At 39.9% G+C, this 15197-nt stretch overlaps 1 non-coding gene across 1 annotated transcript; it reads right to left on the bottom strand.

The window, feature by feature from the left end:
- Positions 1-493: 493 nt before the first annotated feature.
- LOC127116143 (small nucleolar RNA R71) lies at positions 494-600 on the bottom strand. The gene has a single exon (XR_007801123.1). It is a non-coding gene; the product is annotated as a small nucleolar RNA R71 (small nucleolar RNA).
- Positions 601-15197: the final 14597 nt, after the last annotated feature.

Raw genomic sequence — 15197 nt, forward strand, 5'->3', positions numbered from 1 at the left:
GTCGATGTGAAGAACTCGCAGCACCGGAAGTTTATGTTTAGTAAACCCTCTGGCGGAACCTGAACGTTACGCTCGCGCACGTTTATTCTTTCATAGAATTAAGAGAGCTATGGCCGAAGATCAAAACCAAAGACCTCTTAAGGACTTCGCTCAACCATCTAATGAAGAACCTAGTTCTAGTATAGTAAACCCAATTATCCCAGCCAATAATTTTGAACTTAAACCATCCCTATTGCAACTAGTGCAACAGAGACAATTCGCGGGTCTCGCTACCGAGATCCCTAACCAACATTTAAAAATATTTCTTCAATTAGCAGATACTTTTAAAACCAATGGAGCTTCTCCTGAGGCAATACGTTTAAGATTATTTCCTTTTTCCCTCAGAGATAAAGCCCTATCATGGTTAGATTCCCTTCCACCCAATTCCATTACAACTTGGGATAGCCTTAGAAGAGTTTTTCTTGCTAGATATTTTCCCCCGAGTAAGACCTCCGTTCTTCGAAACCATATAACTAGATTTACCCAAAACCAAGGAGAATCGCTGTTCGAAGCTTGGGAGAGATATAAAGAGTTGTTACGAGCATGCCCACATCATGGCTTAGAAAACTGGTTAATCATTCAAACCTTCTATAATGGACTTCACTATAACACAAAGATGACCATCGACGTTGCCGCAGGCGGTGCTCTGATGAACAAACCTTACCCTGAAGCTAGTGCCCTCATCGAAGATATGGCTCAAAACCATCAATCATGGGGAGTCGAACGAGCGATAGTGGAAAAGAAGGAAGCCCGAGGAGGAGTGCATGAACTAAGCTCTATAGACATGATGCAAGCTAAAATGGACGCATTAGCCCTCAAAGTCGAGCATATGTACACGAACCCGAATACTGTAGCCGCAGTTTCGTTGGATTGTGAGATATGTGGAACCCAAGGACACCAATCCGCAGAATGCAGTCTATTGAACGAAACCCACTCCGAGCAAGTGAACTACACCCAAGGGAACCCATACTCGAATACTTATAACCCTGGATGGAGGAATCACCCGAACTTCTCCTACAAAAACAATAACCCTATTCAAAATAATGCACCTCCGAGACCTAGTTATCAAGCCCCTAGATCAAATCAACCTATGCAACCTGTACCACCAAAGCCGAGCCTTGAGAAAATTATGGAAAATTTTATCACCGCTCAAACCCAACAAAACAAGGAGTTCATGAATCAAAACATTCATGTTAACGAATTGATTACTCAGTTAGGAACAAAGGTTGACCAAATAGTTACTCATACCAAGATGCTTGAAACCCAGATCTCTCAGGTAGCTTTAAACCAAGCCCCTCAGACTACACCTGGAGGACAATTCCCTGGACAACCTCAACAAAATCCGAGAGGACAAGCCAATGCCATTACCCTACAAAGTGGGAACGCTTATGATGAGCCACCAAACCCAAGATTGAGTGAACCCGAAACTTCTAAGGAATGTACCAAACCCCCGGACGAAGTAAAGGAACCAGAGGAATCTGAAAACCAGGATGGTCGAGAGAAAGGAGAAGAACCTAAAGATAAAATTCACGTACCACCCCCGTCATATAGACCACCTATACCATATCCACAAAGACTCAAACAAACCCAGATCAATAAACAATATCAAAAATTTATTAAAGTTATAGAAAAACTTCATGTAGAAATCCCTTTCATATAAGCCATAACCCAAATACCTTCTTATGCAAAGTTTCTGAAAGACATCCTTACCAACAAACGTAGACTTGACGATCCAAAGCCTTTGGAATGTAATGCTATTTCCGAGGACAAATTAGCAAAGAAAGATAAAGATCCTGGAAATTTCTCCATTCCTTGTCTTTTGGGTAATCATGTCATCGAAAAAGCTTTTCTAGACTTAGGAGCTAGTGTGAGCTTAATGCCTCTAGCAGTTTGTGAGAGATTAAACTTAGGAGAATTACAACCCACTAAGATGTCACTTCAGTTAGCCGATAGATGTGTCAAATATCCGATAGGCATTTTAGAAGATGTTCATGTTAGGATAGGTCAACTATTTATCCCTACTGATTTTGTTGTCATGGACATCAAAGAGGACAATGATATACCAATACTTCTAGGTAGACCTTTCTTATCGACTGCAGGAGCCATAATAGATGTCAAGAAAGGAAAGTTGACATTTGAGGTAGGTGACGAGAAAATAGAATTTATACTTTCAAAATTTCTTATGGCACCTGTGATGGGAGACTTGTGTTATGCCTTATATATCATTGATGAATGTGTTAGAGAATTAGAACAAAAAGAAATTATTAAGTTACCATCAACCCCCATAAAGGAAGATGATGACTTTAAAGAACCTTACATGGATGATAACCTTTATGAATGTTTATCCCTTACTCCAGATCCTATGCCATGCCCTGAGAAACCAACCTTAGAACTTAAGGAACTACCTAAGAACCTGAGATATGAGTTCCTCGATGAAAAGATGAACCGTCCAGTTATAGTTAGTGCTACCTTGAGCCAAGAGGAAACGAACCAACTTTTAGACGTTTTACAAAGACACCCCTCAGCCTTAGGATATAATATCTCTGACCTGAAAGGTATAAGCCCATCCGTATGCATGCATCGGATTTCGCTCGAAGAAGATTCAAAACCCTCTAGGGAACATCAGAGAAGGATAAACCCTAAAATGAGTGATGTTGTTAAGAAGGAAGTTCTTAAGTTACTTGAGGCAGGTATAATCTACCAGATCTCGGATAGTAAGTGGGTGAGCCCTGTGCATGTAGTACCTAAAAAGGGAGGCATCACAGTCATGCAAAACGATAAAGGCGAACATGTAGCAAAATGTTTAGAAGGAGGATGGCGGATGTGTATAGATTATAGAAAATTAAATAAAGAAACTAGGAAGGATCATTTCCCTTTACCATTTATAGACCAAATGTTGGAGCGTCTAGCCAGACACTCTTACTTCTGTTATCTAGATGGATACTCTGGATTCTTCCAAATACCTATTCACCCAGAAGATCAAGAAAAAACTACCTTTACATGCCCTTATGGAACTTTTGCCTACAGACGAATGCCTTTCGGCCTCTGTAACGCCCCAACTACTTTCCATTGCTGCATGATATCAATATTCGCAGATTACCTAGATGGTATCATGGAAGTGTTTATGGATGATTTCTCGGTTTGCGGATTCGATTTTCACAATTGTCATGCTAACCTTGAGAAAATCCTGGAGAGATGCGTGGAGGTGAACCTCATGCTAAATTGGGAAAAATGTCATTTCATGGTGACCGGAGGAATAGTTTTAGGACATATAGTTTCCGAAAAAGGTGTAGAGGTAGATAAAGCTAAAATAGAAGTTATAGAAAACGTAAAACCCCCTAAAACTATCAGAGAAGTCCGAAGTTTTCTTGGACACGCTGGATTCTACCGTCGTTTCATTAAAGACTTCTCCAAAATAATTAAAACTTTAACCGGACTTTTAATGAAAGACGCTGAATTCATTTTCGATGAAAAATGTAATGACGCATTTAATCATTTAAAGCAAGCATTAATCTCTGCACCTATTATGAAACTGCCCGATTGGTCGGAACCTTTTGAGATAATGTGTGTTGCTAGTGATTATGCAGTTGGAGCCGTTCTAGGACAAAGAAAAGATAAAAAATTACATGCGATTTATTATGCCAGTAGAACCCTAGATGCTGCCCAACTTAACTACGCAACAACTGAAAAAGAATTACTCGCTGTAGTTTTCGCTATAGACAAATTTAGATCTTATCTTGTAGGAGTAAAAATTATTGTTTACACCGATCATGCTGCTATTCGTTACCTATTAAGTAAAAAAGATGCCATGCCCAGGTTACTCCGATGGATTCTATTACTACAAGAGTTTGATTTAGATATACGAGATAAAAAAGGCACTGAAAATGTAGTAGTCGATCACCTTTCTAGGCTAGAACATCTAAAACCTGAACTAGTACCCATAAATGATGATTTCGCCTATGATAGACTGATAGCTAAAGTACAAACCATTGAAGATAATAATCTAGATCCTTATGAGCACCCCCAAAATTCCTTAGCAATAAGTAACGTACCCTGGTATGCAGATTTCGTTAATTACCTAGCTGCTGATATAGTACCCCTTGATCTTGACTACCACCGCAAGAAGAAATTCTTCCACGATGTGAGAAACTTCTATTGGGACGAACAACTCCTTTTCAAAAGGGGTAAAGATGGCATCTTTCTCCGTTGCGTTCCAGAAGAAGAGGTAAATAGTATTATCGAGTATTGTCATTCTGCACCTTATGGTGGACATGCGAGCACCTCTAAGACATACGCCAAGATTCTGCAAGCTGGCCTATTCTGGCCTACCATGTGGCGTGATGTCTATCCTTACATTGTCAAATGTGATAGATGCCAACGCACTGGAAACATTTCAAGACGTGAGGACCGCTCAGGATGCCCTGCAGGCGAGGATGGATCAGAGAGACCGTCCTCGTACCCGATCCCGTCGTCCACCTCAGGTTTCCAGGTAACCCTTCCTTATCTTATTTCAGAACATTGGGGACAATGTTCGATTTAAGTGTGGTAGGAGCATTTATCGTTTTCCTTTTATCTTCAGTTTTATTTGCTGTTTTTAGATTGTTTATTTCCTTTTAGTTGTTTAATTTTCTTTTTAGTATAATGCATGAGTCTGACGAGTCACCGAATATAGTAAATCTTTAGTACAATCTAGTCTCCCCATACCTTTAGCCCCAAAAAAAAAATTTTTGCAATAGAAAATAGTGTTATTCCGAAAGTTTTCAGGATTTTAAGAAATGTTCTGAGTAAGGATGCGGTGACTTGGGAGAACTTTGCGAAACATCAGTATTATTTTAGCACCATAGACCTCGTAAATATAGGAATCATTCCCGAAAGCCCATATACCATGGCCTTAATCATCATTTTCGTATAAGTCCTCAGTAGTTTATCTAGCAGTCAGCTCCAGCCTACACATCCTCTACATAGGGGACCGATGCAAATAAGTGAATGATCCAGAAAAACAAAAAAATTAAAGAAAGCAAAAAGGCAACTCCGGTATAGGTGACCCTCAAAAAGTCATTTAAACCAAAGAATTGTAAAAAAATGCTACAAAAAGAAAAAGAAAAAGAAAAAGAAAAGCAGTACCCACTGTTGGTTAGTTCAGAGGTATCTGGCACTGAACTCGGTAGGGCGGATTACGATCCGATCCCCCACAACTACAGTTGGGTCCAATAAAAGGGTTTACACATATTTATATGCCAAAAAACCCATGCTCAGATCATAATCACTAACAGGCCACTCTACTATGAAGCATGTACGGATAACGGGCTTAATGTGATTGCGCCTGAATGAAAAGGACACAAAAAGAGATGAAGAGGAAGGCCTAGGTATTGTGGGATAATATGGGTTGGTTTATATAGAAATTAAGTTTATGTCCGTATTTGCGGATTAGTGTCATCATGATACCATTAGTTCACTCAGTTCGTACCTATCACTGCATCCCGACTTGAACTTATAATTTTTACCTGAAGCACTCGTTTACACCAGTTTTTCTTTTATGAGCTTTATAATGTTTTGCTTGAGGACAAGAAAAGGTTTAAGTGTGGGAGAGTTTGATAACACTGAAATTTACGTATTTTCGACTCCGATTTCACATGCATTCTAGTTGTTTTATTGTCATTTTGTTGTGTTATTACTGTGTTATCCTTGAGGTAGATGTAATACTCACCTATATCCTTAGTGATGGACAATGAGTCTTCCATGCTTATTATAGGGTTAACCCCTCACTATCATGTTGAAGCTATCCTCACATGGTGGATTTGTGGTTTTAGGTTGAGTTTTCTCCCTTGGATAACAAAAGACCTTAAGGCTTTTGGACCAATCGATTCACCAACTCATTTTGAGATTTTTACCCCGGACTACGAGGTTTTGATCCTAATCTTTTTTTAAGATGGTACGTAGGCAATGGGTTTATCCATCCAAACACAAAATGTAAATAACTTGTATATTTCTCTTCTCACCACTTCAATCATGTTTGCATAAATAAACTTTCACAAGACAACAACCTTTACAACAAGTGTAAAAAGGGCTCCCTAGGAGTACCTAGGATGTTTTGGGTGCCTAACACCTTCCCATTACATAACCAACCCCCTTACCCAAATCTCTGTTTCTCTTTTACTAGTTTTTGTTAAAACTTTTAGGTTTTTGATCGCTTTCTAACCATTCCTTTGGATAAATAGAAGTGCGGTGGCGACTCGACTTGTATGATTTACCTTGGATTTAGTCAATATATCTAATGGTAACGAATACCCCGCTACAGAAAAGTGGCGACTTCATTGGGGATTGATTTGCCTAGTGGGTTTTGCCTACTTTTCATATTTGTTGTATTGTATTTTATGTTGTTTGGTGACATATTTTTGTACAATTTGGGATTAGTGTATTGTGTGTAATGATTGATTTGCTTGAATATTAATTCCTTGTATGCTTGGTGATCTTTGTGAGATGAGTTCTATACCCGGACTCAAGTGCACTTAGGATAGGAGAATGGCGTAGCCTTGTTGACTTGTGTGGAGTTATTCCTTAGCAAGTTGACTTGCAAGTCCATTCACTTGGTGGAGGTCATGTTGGGATCCATAATGTCACACAAGTAAGTTGTGGTTAGACATTACTCTTTCCAATATAGACCCTAGAAGCCAAGGAACTTAGTTTACCAAGCCCATCTTGGCCTATTCTTAGGATGTAGTGCGAAAGTCGTTCAAATGAAAGATTTGATACGATTGTTACGCGATACTGATAACACTGAAATTTACGTAATTTCGACTCCGATTTCACATGCATTCTATTTGTTTTATTGTCATTTTGCTGTGTTATTACTGTGTTTTCCTTTGTTTTCAGGTTTTTACTTTAATCGGAGCCCCGATCGAGAAAAGGAGCGAAAAAGGGCTAAAAACCCTAAAATTCAGCATTTTGTGCTTATGGCCTACCCAATGGCGGGCGCCACAGACCAAGCCATGACGTGTCAAACTCAACTTCCCTCAACTCCCACGTTGCCTCACTACATCCACTAAGGAGCCTCAGTTTGGCCTTGTGGCGGGCGCCACAAGAGGAAAAACGGTTGCCTCCTATTTTCAAGTTGAAAGGCATCCAAGTCATTTCCATCTTTTTACTTGCTTATAAATAGAAACGCGAATTCACTTTTACAACGATCCAAACGTAGAACAGAGGCAAACTCAGAAGCAAATTTGTTTCACTTAGGCATATATTCAGTATTTTATAGTGGTAATCGCTTCGCATTGGAGTGTTACCACAATTGTGTAATCAAGTCTGGGATAGAGTCTGTAATCGAGTTTGGAGCACTCTGGAAGGAAGTTAATCCTGCCGCCATTTTCATTTCCGCATTGAAATTTACTCAACCCTCCGATTGGAGTAGGTTTTTATCACTCGCTTTACTTTATTTATTTCCCGCACTCGCTTTACTTTATTTATTTCCCGCACTCGCTTTACTTTATTTATTTCCCGCACTCGCTTTACTTTATTTATTTCCCGCACTCGCTTTACTTTTATTTATTTCCTCGCACTCGCTTTAAATTATTTATTTCCTCGCACTCGCTTTAAATTATTTATTTCCTCGCACTCGCACTACTTTTATTTACTTTCCGCACTCGCTTTACTTTTATTTACTTTAATGCACTTTTACTTTACCATGTCTAACTAAATATATAAGGTTAGAATGTAAGGATCGTAATTGAACCGTTAATCCGTACAATTGTCTGTAGAGTACTTAAGGGCTATTTTAACTTTCAACTTAAGTTTTCCCGCACTTCAATTCCGTTGGGTAAGATCGAAAGCCGTCCAACGTCTTTTTAAACTTAATTGTTTTTAACTATTTCAAAAACAGCGAAAGCGCTTTGGTTAGTTCATTAGGAGATTTTAACATTGAGAAGAAAAGAGATTTTAAAACAATTTTCGGACGCGTTTATAAGTTTAGAGTCTGGTTCGTAAGAACCTCTTTTGGTTAAGAAATCCAGGTTACAATACTTTTCAACTTAGTCAAGATACTATATTTCTTAAAAATAGGTTTACTACTCTAACGCAATGCGCGCCTTTTTATAAGTGACAATAAGAGGGTTTGATTAGGGAGTACAACTCGGTTCTGAATACGCGAAAGCGACAATTCCTGTTAAATTAGTTCTTTTCAAAGTAGGAAACACTGCCCATAAGTAACTCTATTAGCAAGTACTTGGATTATTAATTGATTACGTGAATTGCATTCGACCCTGTCTTTATTAATTAATCTTTATTCAACACTTTACTTTTCATTGCACACTACAAAAAACACCTATTTTGACTGCCTTTGATAAACACCATAACAACAGATAACGATAGCTTGACACTTGGTCTCTGTGGATTCGACAATCTTTTATATTACTCTGACGCGTTCGTATACTTGCGAAAAAACACCGCATCAGATACTACACTCGTAAGAGTCTCTCTTGAGAATATTTTTGGAATACGAGTAGTCGTTTATCCGATAATATCTGAAAGATGGGATGATGACTATGGGAACCTCTTGTAGAACATGTTTGGAAGGTTTAAACTCTAGTACACTCCCTTTGGGTGGTTCTCAACCGAGACTCCATGCTCGTGACTCGCAACAAACCCTTGATTCATGGTTGATCCGTTCATGTATCCTTAATATCAATGGATCTTGGGTGTTGATAAGGTGTAAACCATAATCCACCAAAATGGATGATTGATATTAAGGATGGTATGATTTGTCCCATGCCCTTTGTTTGTTGTGCTTTGCTTGATCCTAGAGTGTGATTGTTGCATTCATGCAATCATGCACCCATTTGCATCCATATCATCAATAATGAAGAAAATTTTCAAGGAACTTAAGGGGTTTATTTGCAAAATTTTCAGACATGGAAAGACAAAGAAGGAACACAAAGAAGTACAGTTTTAGACAACCAGATTTGAAAGAGTTAAGGAATCTGACATCCTATGTACTAGATCCCTTGGGTTTCAAGGCTCGTTTTGGGAAGCTTCTTCCTCTTATGACTACTCAAGTGGATGAAGGGTTGATGAGTGTATTGGTGCAGTTTTATGATCCCTTGTACCGTTGTTTCACGTTTTCGGACTTCCAGCTTTTGCCTACACTTGAGGAGTATGCATAGCTTGTGGGTATACCTATTCTAGACCAGCTTCCGTTCAGTGGCTTGGAGAGTATTCTTACTTCTCAAGAGATAGCTGACATGTTGCACATAGATGAATATTTGGTTAGTGCTCATATGACTACCAAAGGTGGAATTCAAGGTCTCCCTTCGGAGTTCCTCATTGCTCAAGCCACTATGTATGGGAAGGCCATGAGTGAGGATGCCTTTGAGGTCCTATTTGTACTTCTCATCTATGGGTTAGTGTTATTCCCCAACATCGACAAGTTTGTGGATATGAACACTATTAGGATCTACTCTACTCTTAATCTCGTTCCGACTCTGTTGGGTGACACTTATTTTTCTTTGCATATGAGGAATGCAAAGGGTGGTGGTGCCATTGTGTGCTGTTTGCCTCTGCTGTATAAGTGGTTTATTTCTCACCTACCACAGACAGTCGCCTTCAAGGAAAACAAGGGATGTCTACGGTGGTCCACGTGACTCATGTCTCTCACTAATGATGATATCTCTTGGTATAACCGTGTGTACGATGGTGTGCAGATTATCGACTCTTGTGGTGAATTCTCCAATGTACCTCTTCTTGGTACATGTGGTGGGATTAACTAGAACCCTGTGTTGGCACGTCGTCAGCTTGGGTTCCCCCTAAAGGATAAACCCAATAACATTCTGTTAGAAGGTGTGTTCTTTCAGGAGGGTAAAGATCCCCAAAACTTAAAGGGCAGAATGGTCCGCGCTTGGCGCAAGATCCATAGGAAAGGAAGAAAAGAGTTGGGTCCTAAGAATTGTGTTGCTATGGAGCCTTACACTTCTTGGGTTAGGAAGAGAGCGTCTGAGTATCTCATGCCTTACGAGTATCTGAGACCTACACCTTTGGTTATGGCTGGGAATTCAACCCTCCTAACCAAGGAATACATGAGTTGGGAGACGAAGACCGATCACGTGCTTGGATCCGTGAAAAAGAGGAGTTGCTTCAGCAGATCAAGTAGAAGGATGCTTTGATAGAGTTCCTCGAACATCAGGTTATTGATGATCCTGATGATGCATGGACTTCTCTACTCCCTCAGTCTTCCAAGTTTTGGAAAAGGAAGTACGACCGACACGCCAAAGAGAAGGCACATATGGAGGCAGCCTACGAAAGGGAGGTGAAGAGGCTTCGTGCATCTTATCTGCCTGTATCCCGAGCTTTAGATGATTATTTCTAGGGATCCATAGGATGATTATTTTCCTTTTCTCTTGTATATGGTTACCAATGTTGTACTTCTTCGGTGTAAAATATTTCCCAGATATTATGTTTCCATATAAAAGTGTTTAATATTTCCAAAATTTGCAAATAGAACCCTAAAGTTCCTTTGAAATAAAAAGAAAAAAAAGAAAAAAAATAATAAATCATATGCACAAGCATTGCATGCATCATGCGCATAAGCAGGTTTTGTTCCCGACTTCTTGTCCTGTGGTCAAACTCTGTGTTCTTCATTTATTTTGAAGACAAGCTGACTCACCGGTACTACACCAGAGCCAACATTTCAAGACTGATGGATCATTTGGAACAAGAGAACCGCGAGCTGAAAGAGGAAGTGGCCAGATTAAGTGCCTTAATGGAATCATTCATGGCTGCCCAAATCTAGTCATCTCCGACACCTTCAACTCCTCCCCAGAGGACAGTCATCTCTGAGATTGTATCCTCGACTGTGCCTGCAGCCAGTGCACACTTTGCTCCAATGGCCATGCCAACTGGATACCCGTGGGGGATTGCTCCAAATTTCATGCCCGAGGGTCCTCCTCCCACCTTTGCTTCTATGTCGGCATCTAGCCCGGTCCTTGCTGTTCCTCCTCCTGTCGTGCATACTCTGCCAAGAGTAGACGACACCATCTATCATTCTGAGCCGTCTGAGGGGCCAAATGTCTATGAGAAGATAGATGCTATGAACAATCAGTTTCTTGAGCTTCGCAAGGAATTGAAAACTCTCAGAGGAAAGGATCTTTTCGGCAAGTCTGCTATCGAACTCTGCTTGGTTCCTAATGTGAAGATCTCTGTAAAATTCAAGGTCCCTGACATTGAAAAGTACAAGCGAAATACTTGCCCTCTCAGCCACCTGGTCATGTATGCTAGGAAAATGTCGACTCAGACCGACAATGACCAATTGCTTATCCACTACTTTCAGGACAGTCTGTCCGATGCTGCTCTGCGTTGGTACATGGGTTTAGACACTGCGAACATCCGATCCTTCAATGATATTGGCGAAGCCTTCGTCAAGCAATACAAGTACAATGTGGATATGGCTCCCGATAGGGATCAATTGAGGGCTATGTCCCATAAGGACAAGGAAACATTCAAAGAATACGCCCAAAGGTGGCGAGAGTTAGCAACACAGATCGTGCCTCCACTAGAAGAGAAAGAGATGACTAAGATCTTTTTGAAGACCTTAAGTTCTTTTTATTATGAGCGGATGATTGCTAGCGCTCCTTCTGACTTTACCGAGATGGTGAATATGGGGATGCGTCTAGAAGAAGGGGTTAGAGAAGGACGTCTGACCAGAGAGGAAGGCTCTTCTGCCAAACGTTATGGGTCGTTTGCGAAGAAGAAAGAAGGAGAGGCACATGCTGTGACTTCTCATATGAAACCAAGAAGACCCTCTGTGAGGAGGAAGATCGTGCGTCCTGTCGCTCCCCAGGATTTCCCGAATCCAAGTACAAACGCGAAAAAGAGCGGCGAGGAAAAAAGAGTAGAGTTGCCAGCTATGTACTTTTATCCCAAGAGGAGGGAAAGGTAGTACTGCATCACCAAGAGGGAATTCATAAAACAAAGTCTCGAACTAAAGAAAACTGAGTAAGGGGGCCAGTTACGTGAAGGGAAGGTTATCGCACCCCTTCACATCTGTGGTACTCCACAGGATCCACGTTTGCTATTTATGTCTAAAGTGCGTATCAAAATCCTATATGCAATGCGAAAGAGAGAAAATGAAAGTAGGGAAAATAAAGAGTTATTGCTCGCACAGGCTCTACCCTGCTGCATACGTATCTCAAGAAGGATTGAGAATCAGAGCACTGTAGCTCGGCTAACCTGTTTCTGTTTGTTTTGTGTTTTTTAGGTGAACGACGCTACTACGCAATCTACCAGATGCTCGACCTTGGGAGACTTACTCACCTATAGTAGAAGGAGTCAACGTGTCCTTAAGAGAAGATAGAGTTCGTTTGTGTTTTAGGAATGCTCATGCAAGAAAGGAAGTCCTAGACGAAGGAACCGTGCTACCTTAATTGACATGCAAACGAGAGACTATACGAAGTCTAGCAATCCTATGGGGAGACTATAAGCAAGTCTCATAAGAGAACAACAAAAACTGGAAACAAAATGCCAATCAATGGTCTTACATCCAACTCCACACAACAAACAGGAAACAGAATGCCAACGGCTGGGCTTACATCTAACTCCTCAAACAAATAGGAAACAGAAAGCCAATCAATGGCCTTACATCTAACTCCTAAAACAATGAACAAGCAACAAATGCAAACACACAAAATGCAAACACACAAAATGCAATCATCACACTCTATATACAAACAAGAGGCTCAGACAAACGGTTGGGCTTTAGTCAGGAGGGGTCATATCAACCTCGACAAACAAGCCAAAACTGTAGCGGTGTTCTGAAGCTCTTAACCACTAACATTGAGAGTTAGGGTGAAGTTGATGAAAGAAGATGAGGATGAGACCTCATGCTCTTAACCCTGGCCTGGGTGAGCTTAAATCAAAGAAAGCGTGGGGATCCAGAATGAGGGACCCTATTCCACTTGACTGACTCTATACAAGATCTTGGGTGTTTATTCAAAAGCATCAGCACGTAGTGCGAGCATAATGAAAGACTCAACTGAATAACAGGGGATTGATTGCAAATCCCTTCTATCTGTCAATTGCCTCTTCACTTAGGAGGACTTACCAAGTAACATGCCTCATTCAGAGGTCTTTAGCACAAATGTAAACATACACAATCATGGCCTCTTAAGGAGGACTTCAGCCAAATGCGTGCCAAAAAGGCGACAGGGCTTCCATACTACATGGAGAAACAGAGTGGTTACCTAGGTGGTGTGTCAACCACACTCCAAAGCAAAGCTCAAGCAAGAGCTAAAAGCGACTAATGTACCTGTACAAAAGCCAAACAGTCAATATCTCAGACAGAAAAACCAACAGACAACAACAGTGGATTTATTCAATATCTACACAATGCAAGTCATAAATGCAATCACTCAAGTGAGTTCATCACATCAATGGACCTACAACACAATAAGAGTTAGTAATCAAAGCAACTTGCATCTCAAGTAATGAGACCAAACCAAACATTAGTGCTAATTGCTCAATACCTGAAATACAAAACACAATTGGTGAGTACAAACCACTAGTACAAAGACTAGGGTCAAAGGCAAGCCAAATAGTCAAAACAGAAGTCAATATTTCACATGAAGCATATTCAATCAAACAAGAAAGTGTCCTCAAAAGGATCAAACTCAATTCATAAGGCAAAGCCATCAAATGATCAAGGTAAAGCAAAGGCAAGCAATGTGATCAAAATTGGACATCAAACATAGAAAATCCAAAACAAAACAGAAATGTATCCAATGATCATGAAATTTTTTATGTGAGTTTACCATATTATGGACAAGCATCATACCAAAAATTAAATCCAGAAGAGCTCAATTAGTGTATGAATGAAAATGCACAAAGGCAAGGTCAAGATTGTAACACCAAATGTCACACAACATGTCCATGTGTCCAAAACAGTGGTATCAAATGATAAAAATGCCAAACAAAAGCCAAAACATCATGTCACATGTTATGATCGGGCATGTCAAATTTCAAGTCAATTGGATTAAACATGAGCATTCCACAAAACAATTAGCACAACATAGCAAATTGGCATCATGTTCAAATAAGCAAGCACAATTAAAAATCCAGCAGCACAAAAATCATGACATTAACATAAAAAAATAATAGACATCAACACAAGCATGTGAAGAAAAGTTTGGATCAATTTGGACACGCATTCTATTTTTTATGATTTTTGGAAGTTAATGAAATAAAATGAAAATAATGGAAAATGATATTTGAAATGAAAAATCAGCAACGTGCACCAAGTCAGATTGGAACACAGGTAAGGCAAGTTAAATGAGAAAATGCAATTAAATTTCAGAAACAACCAGAGCCAGGTATCGAACTCGCTCATTGAAGGTTCAAGGCGCGCTAATTGAAACGCAGCGTTTCAATAAGAGAAAACAAATGAAATTAAAAACAGCATGGCGAAGGTTCAAACTGAGGTAAGCGAGGTTCATGCGCGCGTGAATGGAAACCCTAGGGCGCTGAACCAGACGGCCAAAATAGTGATTCCGGTCGTCTTCTCCGGTTGACTCACGGCGGAGGTCAAGAACAATTTTCCAGAATTCATCATGCCATACACCGTTGGAACCGTCCTGCAACGTAGATCACAGATATCCTAATCATTTCGCCTAATTCCTAACGAATCAACCAGATCGATCAAAAACATATGGAACATCAAAACTTAAATTTCACATATCTAGCTCATTTCTTATCCGTTTCAAATTCTAAAACTATCAGCATCATCAGCATCAAAAGATCTATCAGTTTATGTACATGAAAAGGCAAATAACGAGGATCGAATTTCACCTACCTTGAGATGCAGTGATTGAAAACCATGTCCTCAGGTGCTCAAATCCTCCAGATCTTCTCCTCTACTGGTATCTTGAAGCTTTGTGCACGAAATAGAAATTTAATCCACCAGATCTAGCTTAATTTGAAGCTTCCATGTTCATGTTCATGCACTTGTGGAGCTCGAATCTACACTGTATTCTTCAATCCAATAGTTGAATCTTCATCAATGATGCACGATAAACATGATTATGCAAGAATTTTGTGGAATTGGATGAAGAAATTTGAAAATTGAAGAGAGAGAAAATTGAGAGGGAAATGAAATTTTTGATCTAAATTCTGTTATTCTTCTG

This window comes from Lathyrus oleraceus, chromosome 1 (assembly GCF_024323335.1).
Source record: "Lathyrus oleraceus cultivar Zhongwan6 chromosome 1, CAAS_Psat_ZW6_1.0, whole genome shotgun sequence".
Lineage (NCBI taxonomy): Eukaryota > Viridiplantae > Streptophyta > Magnoliopsida > Fabales > Fabaceae > Lathyrus > Lathyrus oleraceus.